Source organism: Empidonax traillii, unplaced genomic scaffold, assembly GCF_003031625.1.
Source record: "Empidonax traillii isolate 1590-97213 ecotype Southwest subspecies unplaced genomic scaffold, ASM303162v1 scaffold60:size2069287, whole genome shotgun sequence".
Taxonomy (NCBI): Eukaryota; Metazoa; Chordata; class Aves; order Passeriformes; family Tyrannidae; genus Empidonax; species Empidonax traillii.
The window spans coordinates 1,013,204-1,022,992 of NW_020955253.1; positions in this window are offsets into that span (position 1 = coordinate 1,013,204).

Sequence of the window (9,789 nt, forward strand, 5' to 3'; positions counted from 1 at the left end):
GTTGCAGGTGGCAGGAGGAGAGTACAAGCCACAAGAAGGCTGTGCCACGGCCCTGATGGTATCAGAGGGCAATCAGGAGTCATTTGTAGGTTTACGACTGCAAAAGGCAAGTAAGCTGTCTTGATTTATAGGCTTTAGGAACTTTCCTGAAATTAAAATACCTTTTTTACAGCAAATAAAGGCCATTAATAAGATTCCAACTTAATGGCTTGGTTTCAGTGAAATTATGGTTTCCATAATGTACAAAATTCCAATTGTTTATAAATTTTTTGGTTTTGCTAAATGTTTGGAATTACTATTACTTTGTTAGTTTTTGTAAGTGTACTTTTGTTTGGGTGATGAAATCATAAGCGAGAAATCGATTGTATTACTGTTGTGTATTGGTTTCTCTTCAACAAACATTTAAAAAATCCAGGAAACTTCAGGACATTTTTAATAGCTCAACCAAACAAAGTTTTCATACATCATGCTGTCTTCTTCAAGCAAGAAATACAGAGTGAAACAGCAACAGAGAGACATCTGCTAATGCACATGCCATCATTACATTCAGATAAACAATAAAATTAAATAATGTAGGAGGTTTGTAAAGGTTAGAGAATTAGGGACTAAGCACACCTTGGTGATCAGCTATTTGTTAAATATTGAAGAGTAACTTGTTGTGATTTTGTTTCTGTAAGCTGAACCTGTCAAGTGGAGACTACTAGAAAACAGAGCAGTGCTGCATTTTGTATTTGTTGTGCCAAGCACTATTTCTCTATAGAAATGAACAGATTTTTTTTTTTTTTAATTTGCTATTTTATTGTATTTATAATTAGCTGTCTGAAAAAAAAGGTTCCATCTTTTAGCATCTGCAGTGATGCATTGATTCTCTCATTACAGCAAATACACATGACCCCCGGTGTTCAACTGTAAACAATAATAGTTACTGGCTTCATTAGGAAGCTAGCAGATGGCTTATAAGTTCTCATGGTAGCATTTATCCATTTGAGGCTTGCAGTGTGCAAATGTTTGTCTTTTAAACAGGATAAAACAATGTAAAAGGGACTCTGTGCTTTGTTTTTATTAGTAGCAATTCATTTGTTTTGCAGATTTGAATCTGAGTATATGATGCACTGTCAATATTTCCTGGCTGCAGGTAAAATACTCTCTGGGCTTTCCCTCTGCCTCTGTGCCATTTTCTGTAGCAGAAGAAAGGAGGTCAAATGCTATTTCTGGAGCTTTGACAGAGCTGTATTTTTCTTAGTAGGACTCATGTTATGAAACCAAACTCCCTCCCCTCCCCTTCCTTCCCTTCCCGTGATGCCCCCTTTCATCAGAGAGGCAGTACTGCCTATAGTTTCCTCTACACAGACTGGGGATCTGACCATGGCAATCATTAGTGCTCTTCTGTCATTCCAAAACATTTACACAGCCAAACTTTTGTGCACAGTTTTGGAATAACAGCTCGTTTACTGTCATCACCAGTCTGGTGCCCAGAGTGTGAGGAGCTTCAGGATGCTTCCCAGATAGGCTGTAGGCAGTTGCAATGATTGTCAAACATAACATAACTTATGATTGTCAGTCATAACATTGATTATCTCAATAGGCAGAGCTATCCGAAAATGAGTTAATATTCAGTAAAATTTGGTTGGTAGAGCATAAGAGCACTTTTAAAACAGAGTAGTCAGTGAGTCTCTGATGATTTTTCCCATGCTCTTGAATACAGCTCAGGCTCTCATTACTATTTTCACATACTTAGTTTTGTTGGTAGCTGGAATCAAGCTACATTATAAGGAAATAAACGCAGGGTTCTTCTACTAAATATGGTGTTAAATACCTCCAGTTTTCCTTGAAAGCACAGACACGTGGTAGTGCAAGCTCCCTCAAAACTGTATTACAGTGGATCAGCACATGGAAGAGCCAATAATTAGTTCACAGTTCGTGTTCATTCTATATTGGCTTCTCACGGTTTCTTCACATAAGCATTTGACTTAGGGTTTTTACTGTATGAAGGCCACTCTTAAACCATTTGAAATCAGCCATTTGTTTCAGAAAGGACTGCCAAAATTAGAAACCTTTGTACAGGGAAAGTCTTATTTTGAGGGTTTAAATGAACCTGACTGCCTGGGACTTGTGTTTCCTTCTTGTACAGTAAATGCATGAGTATCAAATTAGGGTAATTGGAGTAAACAATGATCTAGTAAGTATTTAGTGTTTCATATTGTATTTTCAAGTTCAATATTCAGTTTCTAAATTCAAATTTTTTTTTTTTTGGAGGGACATTATATATGCTGGAAGAGAGATTGGAATTTTGCTTTCAGAGCTTGTATTTTCACTTTTTATCTTCTTCATTTTTATTAAAAATAGTATTTGCATAAAAAAATTTCTTTCTTTTAAGTACATCTGCTCTTGATTCTACCTCACCCTAAGATCTAACCCTTTGCATGTGATATCTTCAATGAAGAATGAGCAGCAGGAGCTGATGAGCTTTCAAGAAATAAAGATCTTATTTTCATGCAAATGTACTAGTAATTAAAATCGATAGGAGAAAAGAAAAAGGCAACTCAATATGCAACACCTTCAAATGTAATGTGAAGTATAATAGTTTTAAACTTTTCCATAAGAACACCCAGATTATTTAAGTGGTTTCATTTTGAGAACAGTAATAATTGTCATTCAGATTAATGGGTTAGTTTTTCTTATCAAAAGACACCTTTAAAATAAGTTTAGGGTAATAGAAGTTTTAAAGGTTGGTTTTTTTCCCTGTAGTTTGAAATAATGTTGGTGAAATTCTTAACTCAACTGAACTTCAATTCAAGCCCGTGGGTGAAGTATAGCTGTGCTTAAACAGCCAGCCTAAGGCCTACTACATGCCCAACATGACTTCCATTACAGACAGTATGCCAAGCTGTGTCTTCAGCATTTACTGAAGACAACCAACTTGCTGTCCTGAAGGAAGCATTTTACACAAAAAAATGCTCTGTTTTTATTTTTACCATTCCTTATTAATAATTTCAAATCTTCTCCCCTTCCCCTCCCCTCCCCTCTCCTTTCCTCTCCCCTCATTTTAGATCTTGAGGATTCTCTATTCTCATGTCACATGAGCACAATTCACAATAAAACAAAAACCTTGTCTAAACTCTGAACCTGGTTCTGTTCATACACAGCTGTTTTGCAGCTGTAAGGCTGCAAATTTGGAATGAATAAAGAACTTCTGCCACTTTATCCTATGCTGTTTAACTATTATCCTGTTATGATAGATGCATCTCTATTGATCAGAAATAAGTTTATTTCGGATGGGTTTGGAGAGTCTAGGCATTATATACATTTATATATATGTATTTATATATACATATATACACACACACATATATATACAGCTATATAGATATATCTACACATATATATGCTAGAAAGCTGCATAATTTAGTTACCACAGAATAAAGAAGTGAGGTATTGATGATTTATTGATTATCGCTTACATTTAGATGATGTAATACAGGAGCTAATAAATAATGTAAGACCACCATACAGACCATAACTGATGACCATTTAGTTATAAATGAGCTACCAAAAAGTACATTTAATGTAATAATTGTTTTAAATATAATAACATAAAGGAAGCAACTCACCATAAGTCCTTTCTTTTATAGTACAATAGTAAGATTCCTTCCATTTCTGCTTCTATCCTCATTTCATTTTCATAGCTTCATTCACTACATGCCTATTAAATATATTATTATATTTCTTCCAAGCTATTAGAATGACTTATAGAAAATTTCTGGATGTCTTGAAAGCTTCATAAAAGAAACAATTAAATGGAAAATTGTCCAGAACAGGATCCCAAGAAACTATTCTCAAATGCATTGGGTCTATTTGTATTCATCATTGTACTCACCAAGAGTAGGAATAATACCACTGATGCCAGACATGCTAACAGCAGATTGCTTTATTTTGCATACCCTACCAAAAATGGTTATTAGTATTGCAAAACTGAGCATTCAAAAGTTAGAAGCTGACAATATTATGAAAAGAAGTGTTAGGAGATTGCTTTGAGGAGGGAGAGTAGGGATAATTTGCATCTTAATGTGTGGATACAAAATCTAGAAATCTACCAAAGGTGGATATCTGAACGTCTTTGAGGAAAAATTTTTTACAAAAATATTAGCTATGAAGTATGGATCTAAGATTCATCAGAGAGTTTGACAGCACCTTGAAATTACCATCACCCAGTAAGATGACGAAAATATCTAAGATACATTAAGAATTAAGCAAAAATAGCCACAGGCTAATTCAAGAGAATCATAAATAAAAACCATGAACAATCTCCATACTGACTTAGAAATGTTTAATAACATAGAGGAACTACAAAGACCAACACCAAACTGGTCAGCAGAGATTAGTTCATCCTCTTGCTGCGAGAAGGATTCAGATGGGACAAGGAGATGGTTTATTTTCTTCTCAGTACCTTGAACTCCAGCACAAAAACCTCTCAGGAAGGATACCCCACAATCACAGCTTTCAGTCTTATTTTCTGCATAGGCATCTGACATCAGTAGGAAGACAGCTGTATTGCTCTCTGTAGTGAAGGTTAGAAATCACTGTGGAAAAAGCCCCCAACCTATCTATTCTATTCACTTTCTTATGCCGCACTTAGTAGCTTAGTATTAGAATTCCTTCCAATAATGTGATACAGTGACTATCCTCATTTAACCTCAGCCCTAAAAACACTGGGGAAACATATATGTGTCATTTTGTTTTGCTTCATTGAGGAGGGGTCTGTTTTATAGTTTAGCTGGTCCTGCACATGAAACAGAAGGTAGTGACACTGTGTGATTGTTTTTTCTTTCTGTAAGAACTAATTTTATTTTTTCTTCTACCCCCTACCCTCAGTCCCTCCAGAATTTTGTCTATCATATATGTCATGTTATTCTGACATAGGCTGGCAGTGGAGCAACTCTGCCAAAATCCCGTTCTTCACCCTCTAGATTTCAGTTAGCTTGGCTTGAGGCTGCAGAATACTGAGATCTCAGATCTTCAGACTTCAAATCAATGAAAAATAAATATGAAGAGTGCAGAATGAATTTTATGTGTCCAAAATTGACTCCAATTTTCAGAAGATGAGAATTAGGCTAGAGCACCTGGAGAGCTGCACGTTTTACTCTGCCTTGCTATAATATAGGTAACTGAAGTAAGAATAACAAAACAAGATAATTATCTAATGCAGTTCAACAAAAAAAACTGCCTGAGATGGAGCATTAGTCTTAAAGGCAGAGATGTAAGAATCCACAAACAGTCCAGAATTAAGGACTGAGTTGGCCAGTTACTGCTTTCTGTTTTCAGAGCTCTTCTATTTTGTATGAGCTCTTCAAGTAGCACCTCTTATTTCTTTGCTTCAGCTTCAGCTAAGTGTTCCTTTGCGAGCTGTTGTTGACAAAAGAATAAGCTATCTTGATGCTAATGAGTATGGTCATATGCAAAGTGTAGCTTACACTTGCTGTTGCCTTAATCTTCACAGAATCACAGAATTGTTAGGGGTGGAAGGGACCTCTGGAGATCATCCTTCCTGCCAAGGCAGCGTCACCTAGAGCTGGTTTTAGAGGAACGTGTTCAGGTGGGTTTTGAATGTCTCCAGAGAGGGAGATTCCACAACTTCCCCAGGCAGCCTGTCCCAGTGCTCTGCCACCCTCAATGCAATGATGTTATTCTTCACGCTGAGGTGGAACTTCTTGTGTTTTAGTTTACAGCCATCTTGTCTAACTCATTCTCCTTGTCTAACTGAAAAAGGCAGGTGGGAAATGAAGCCTTCATGTGACTTATGTAAATCGAAGATTTGGTAGCAATAGCAATGCTTCCAGTCACTTCAGTTCTTGAGTATGCACCTTCAGGGGGGAAGGAGAACTCACACTGCAACACTCAAAGTGCAAGGATATATAGAAGAGTTATGAGCTTGCATATACTGCATTAGTTAGAGAGTACAGCAATGAAAAACATCACTTAATGCATAATATATACACTTTTGAAATACAATGTGCTAAATCCCTCTTTATCCCAGAAGTATTATAGCAATCTTCTGTCTGTCCTCTACCTGTCTTCCTCCCTCTGGTTTTCTGACAAGAAGTGGAAGATTCTCAGAGAAAGGAAAAAATTAATTTTCTGTCAGTCACTGATGTTCCAGAGTGGTGTGAATGGTGCTGCATCCAGTTGGTGGCCAGTCACTAGTGGTGTTGCCCAGAGATAGTGTTGGAACCAGTCCTGTTTAATATCTTTACTGAGGGTCTGGATGAGGGGATTGAGTGCATCATTAGCAAATTTGCAGATGACACCAAGCTGGGAAGGCGGGGTGGGAGGGAGAGGTATGTCCTGGGGGGTAGGAGAGCAGGCTGGATAGATGGGCTAAATCCAACAGGATGAGGTTCAACAAGGCCGAGTGCCAGGTCCTGCACTTCAGCCTCAACTCCCTGCAGTGCTACAGGCTGGGCACAGAGTGGCTGGAGAGTAGCCAGGCAGAAAGGGAGGTACTGTTTGACAGCTGAAGATAAGCTAGCAGTGTGCCCAGGTGGCTAAGAAGGCCAATGGCATCCTGGCCTGCATCAAGAATAGTGTTCCCAGCAGGAGCAGGGAAGTGATTCTGCCTCTCTACTCAGCGCTGGTGAGGCCACACCTTGAGTATTGTGTTCAGTTCTGGGCCCCTCAGTTCAGAAAGGATATTGAGGTGCTGGAGCAGGTCCAGAGAAGGGTAACGAGGCTGATGAAGGTTCTGGAGCACAAGTCCTATGAGAAAAGGCCGAGGGAGCTGGTTTTGTTTAGGCTGGAGAGGAGGAGGCTCAGGGGAGACATTAATGCTCTCTACAACTACCTGAAAAGAGGTTGAAGCCAGGTAAAGGTTGGTCTCTTTTCCCAGACAACCAGCAATAGGGCAAGAGGACAGAGTTTTCAGCTGTGCCAGGGGAGATTTAGGTTGGATATTAGGAAGTAGTTCTTCACAGAAGGAGTGATTGGGCATTGGAATGGGCTGCCCAGGGAGGTGGTGGAGTCACCGTCCCTGGAGGTCTTTAAGAAGAGACTGGATGTGGCACTGAGTGCCATGGTCTAGCTGACAGGGTGGTGTTCGCTCATAGATTGGACTCGATGTTCTCAGAGGTCTTTTCCACCCTAGTTGATGTTGTGATTCTGTATCTGCTGGAATAATTATCAGTTCACTGCACAGACAGACAAACAAGTAAACTGATGGAAAGAAGTTTTATTCTTTGTCTTCCTGAGACAAATTCAAACTATCCTAAGACCACAAAAAAACCGTAGAAAATATTCTAGTTTTCAATTCCTTCCACACTCTGTTATTTTATGAGTCTGGATTTAGGATTCTCCACCTTCTGCACATCATTTTTGTCCTTTGTGGCTGCTGCCAGATATTGAATGTCTAATGGTATTTTATGTTTTTACCAAACAGTTTGAACATAATTTAATGTAATCACTTATCCAATTACCCGATGTTTTAAACTTTGTATTGAACAATGCTAAGTCTTTGATATGCTCAGTACAGCCCATAATTTAGAGCATAATCTCTGGGTTTTTTTAACTTCCTTTTGCTTACTTCTATACATTTTATATCTTCACTTCTATGTTTCCCCTCCTTCAATTTGAACTATATTTTCTTCTTTTCTTTTCATGATCAGCTGTTACCTGTGTTCCTCACACATCAAACTGCACACCTTGAAGCTCTGTCAGTTATCCATTAATATGGTAAAAATGAGAGTCTAATGCTAAGCTTTCTGCATTTATCATCTTCCTTTCACATTTGTGGTCATTCCTTGACTTTGTAAGCAAGTCAGCTTGTTGTCCAGTTGAGTATTACTTCCTTACTTTTTTACCCTACTCATTAATAATGTAGTTGGTACTGGATTAAAAACTTCCTTGGAATCCAAGTGAATAATATATGCTTCTTTACTTTTGTCCACTTTTATTATCATTTCCTCAAAGAAATAAAGCTTGTTTTTTATATGTGATTTCCATTTTGGTAATCTTCACACTGAAATATTAAAAATTCCATTTGCATGGAAGATCTGGGCAGTTTACCAAAATAGAAATGTTCCTCTTTATTTTTAGATACCTGTCATAATGCCATAAGCAATATTTAACATTTTACTGACAGTGCATAAAGCAGTGTATTTGGTACTGTACAAAATGCAAAAATATGTTTTCACATAACAGAAATGAACTACAGCCTAATAACAAAGTAGATTCCATCAAGAAATACTTTAAAATGTTGTGAAACATATATTTTATGCACAAAAATCTGCCAGTCAAGTTTTTACATCAGTTACAGTTTCATAAAGTACCCTGGGGTGCGACTCTGTGGCAATGTGAAGACAACAAAGGAAATATGAACCTGAAAAAATGTCACAAACACATGAAACCTAAAAAGTACCCATTAAATTTGATGGAAGAAGAATTACTAATCCAACATATTAGGCTGTTATATATTTAAAACTGGAAATCCTTTAAAAAGTCTTGCCACCAAACCCCTACGAATTCTACAGAGATTCATGGTGAAAAGAAGTCTGATTTGAGACTTTAATCACATCCTATTTTTTTACTTCTCTGAAAATTTTGTGGCAATTAAGGGCAATACAGACTTTTGTTAGCAACAGGGGTTTTTTTCCTTGCATAATTCATATTTCTTTGTGCATTATTAATTATTATGGATTTTAAATAATGACAAAACCACACAGGAAAATGTGATCATCATCTCTGTTTGCTTCATGAAATCAGAACAAAGCCTGGATTTGTGACTCTCCATGCAGAGAGAAGATAGTTGTGCTCCATATGGAAAGCACGGTCCCATAAACTTGACCACTGCAACCAACTTCCCAAGTTGGTAGTCAGCCTCAGACTACCTCAGAGGACTAGTTCTCCAGCCATTCATGTGACTTAATGCTTTTGCCACACTGACTGATGTGTCCTAACATTGTTTCTTGAGGGTTCCTGGCCCCTGGGGATTGTCCATTGTGACAACTGATCTTGTGGACCATGCAAGCCCTAAGCCCCCCGAACCACACCAGAGAGAGATGTAACTGGGAGACAAATAGTGAAGTGACAGCTGACATCTCCCTCTACATAATCTTGGACCAGCAGGTATCCTTCCTGGCATATTCTCTTTCACTTCTTTCAAAGAGGAGACACAGCTTGTATTGTATGTTTAGGGACTTCACTGGTCTCTGAGACTGCAGCAGTTCTTCACAACAAACCTTTGTCCCACCATTAATTTTATGGCATCACCAACACACACTGACATGTCATTACTGGCTCCCATTTTAAAGTAATGTACTGGAAAACATCTCAGGCAAATCACTGCGAATCTCCACTTGTGATCTCCTCCACAATGAAAAATGACTATTTACTCTGATGCTTTCTTTTCTTTTAACCAACTATTTATCTATGCAGGAAGCCTCCATTTTTAAGCTGTCATTGTTTAGATAGATTCAGAGTCCCCTAGCCTACTGTTGTCCCTGAGGCCTGCCCTCTACTCCCATGGAGTTCCAGTTCTTACCCTCAGTCCCACCATCCCTGTCAGGATTGTATTGAAACACACCCTAATTATTGCCTAGCCAGAGCTCAGGTTCAGATGCACCAGGTTCAAATGGTGGATTTGGCAGTGCTAGGTTTATAGTTGTACTCGATGATCTCAAAGGTCTTTTCTGACCTAAATGATTCTATGATTCTACAAACCTAGAAAGAGCAATATAGCAGTCATATCTTGTGAGATATATACATATATCACAACTCACGATAGGTCTTTTCTTCTTCTCC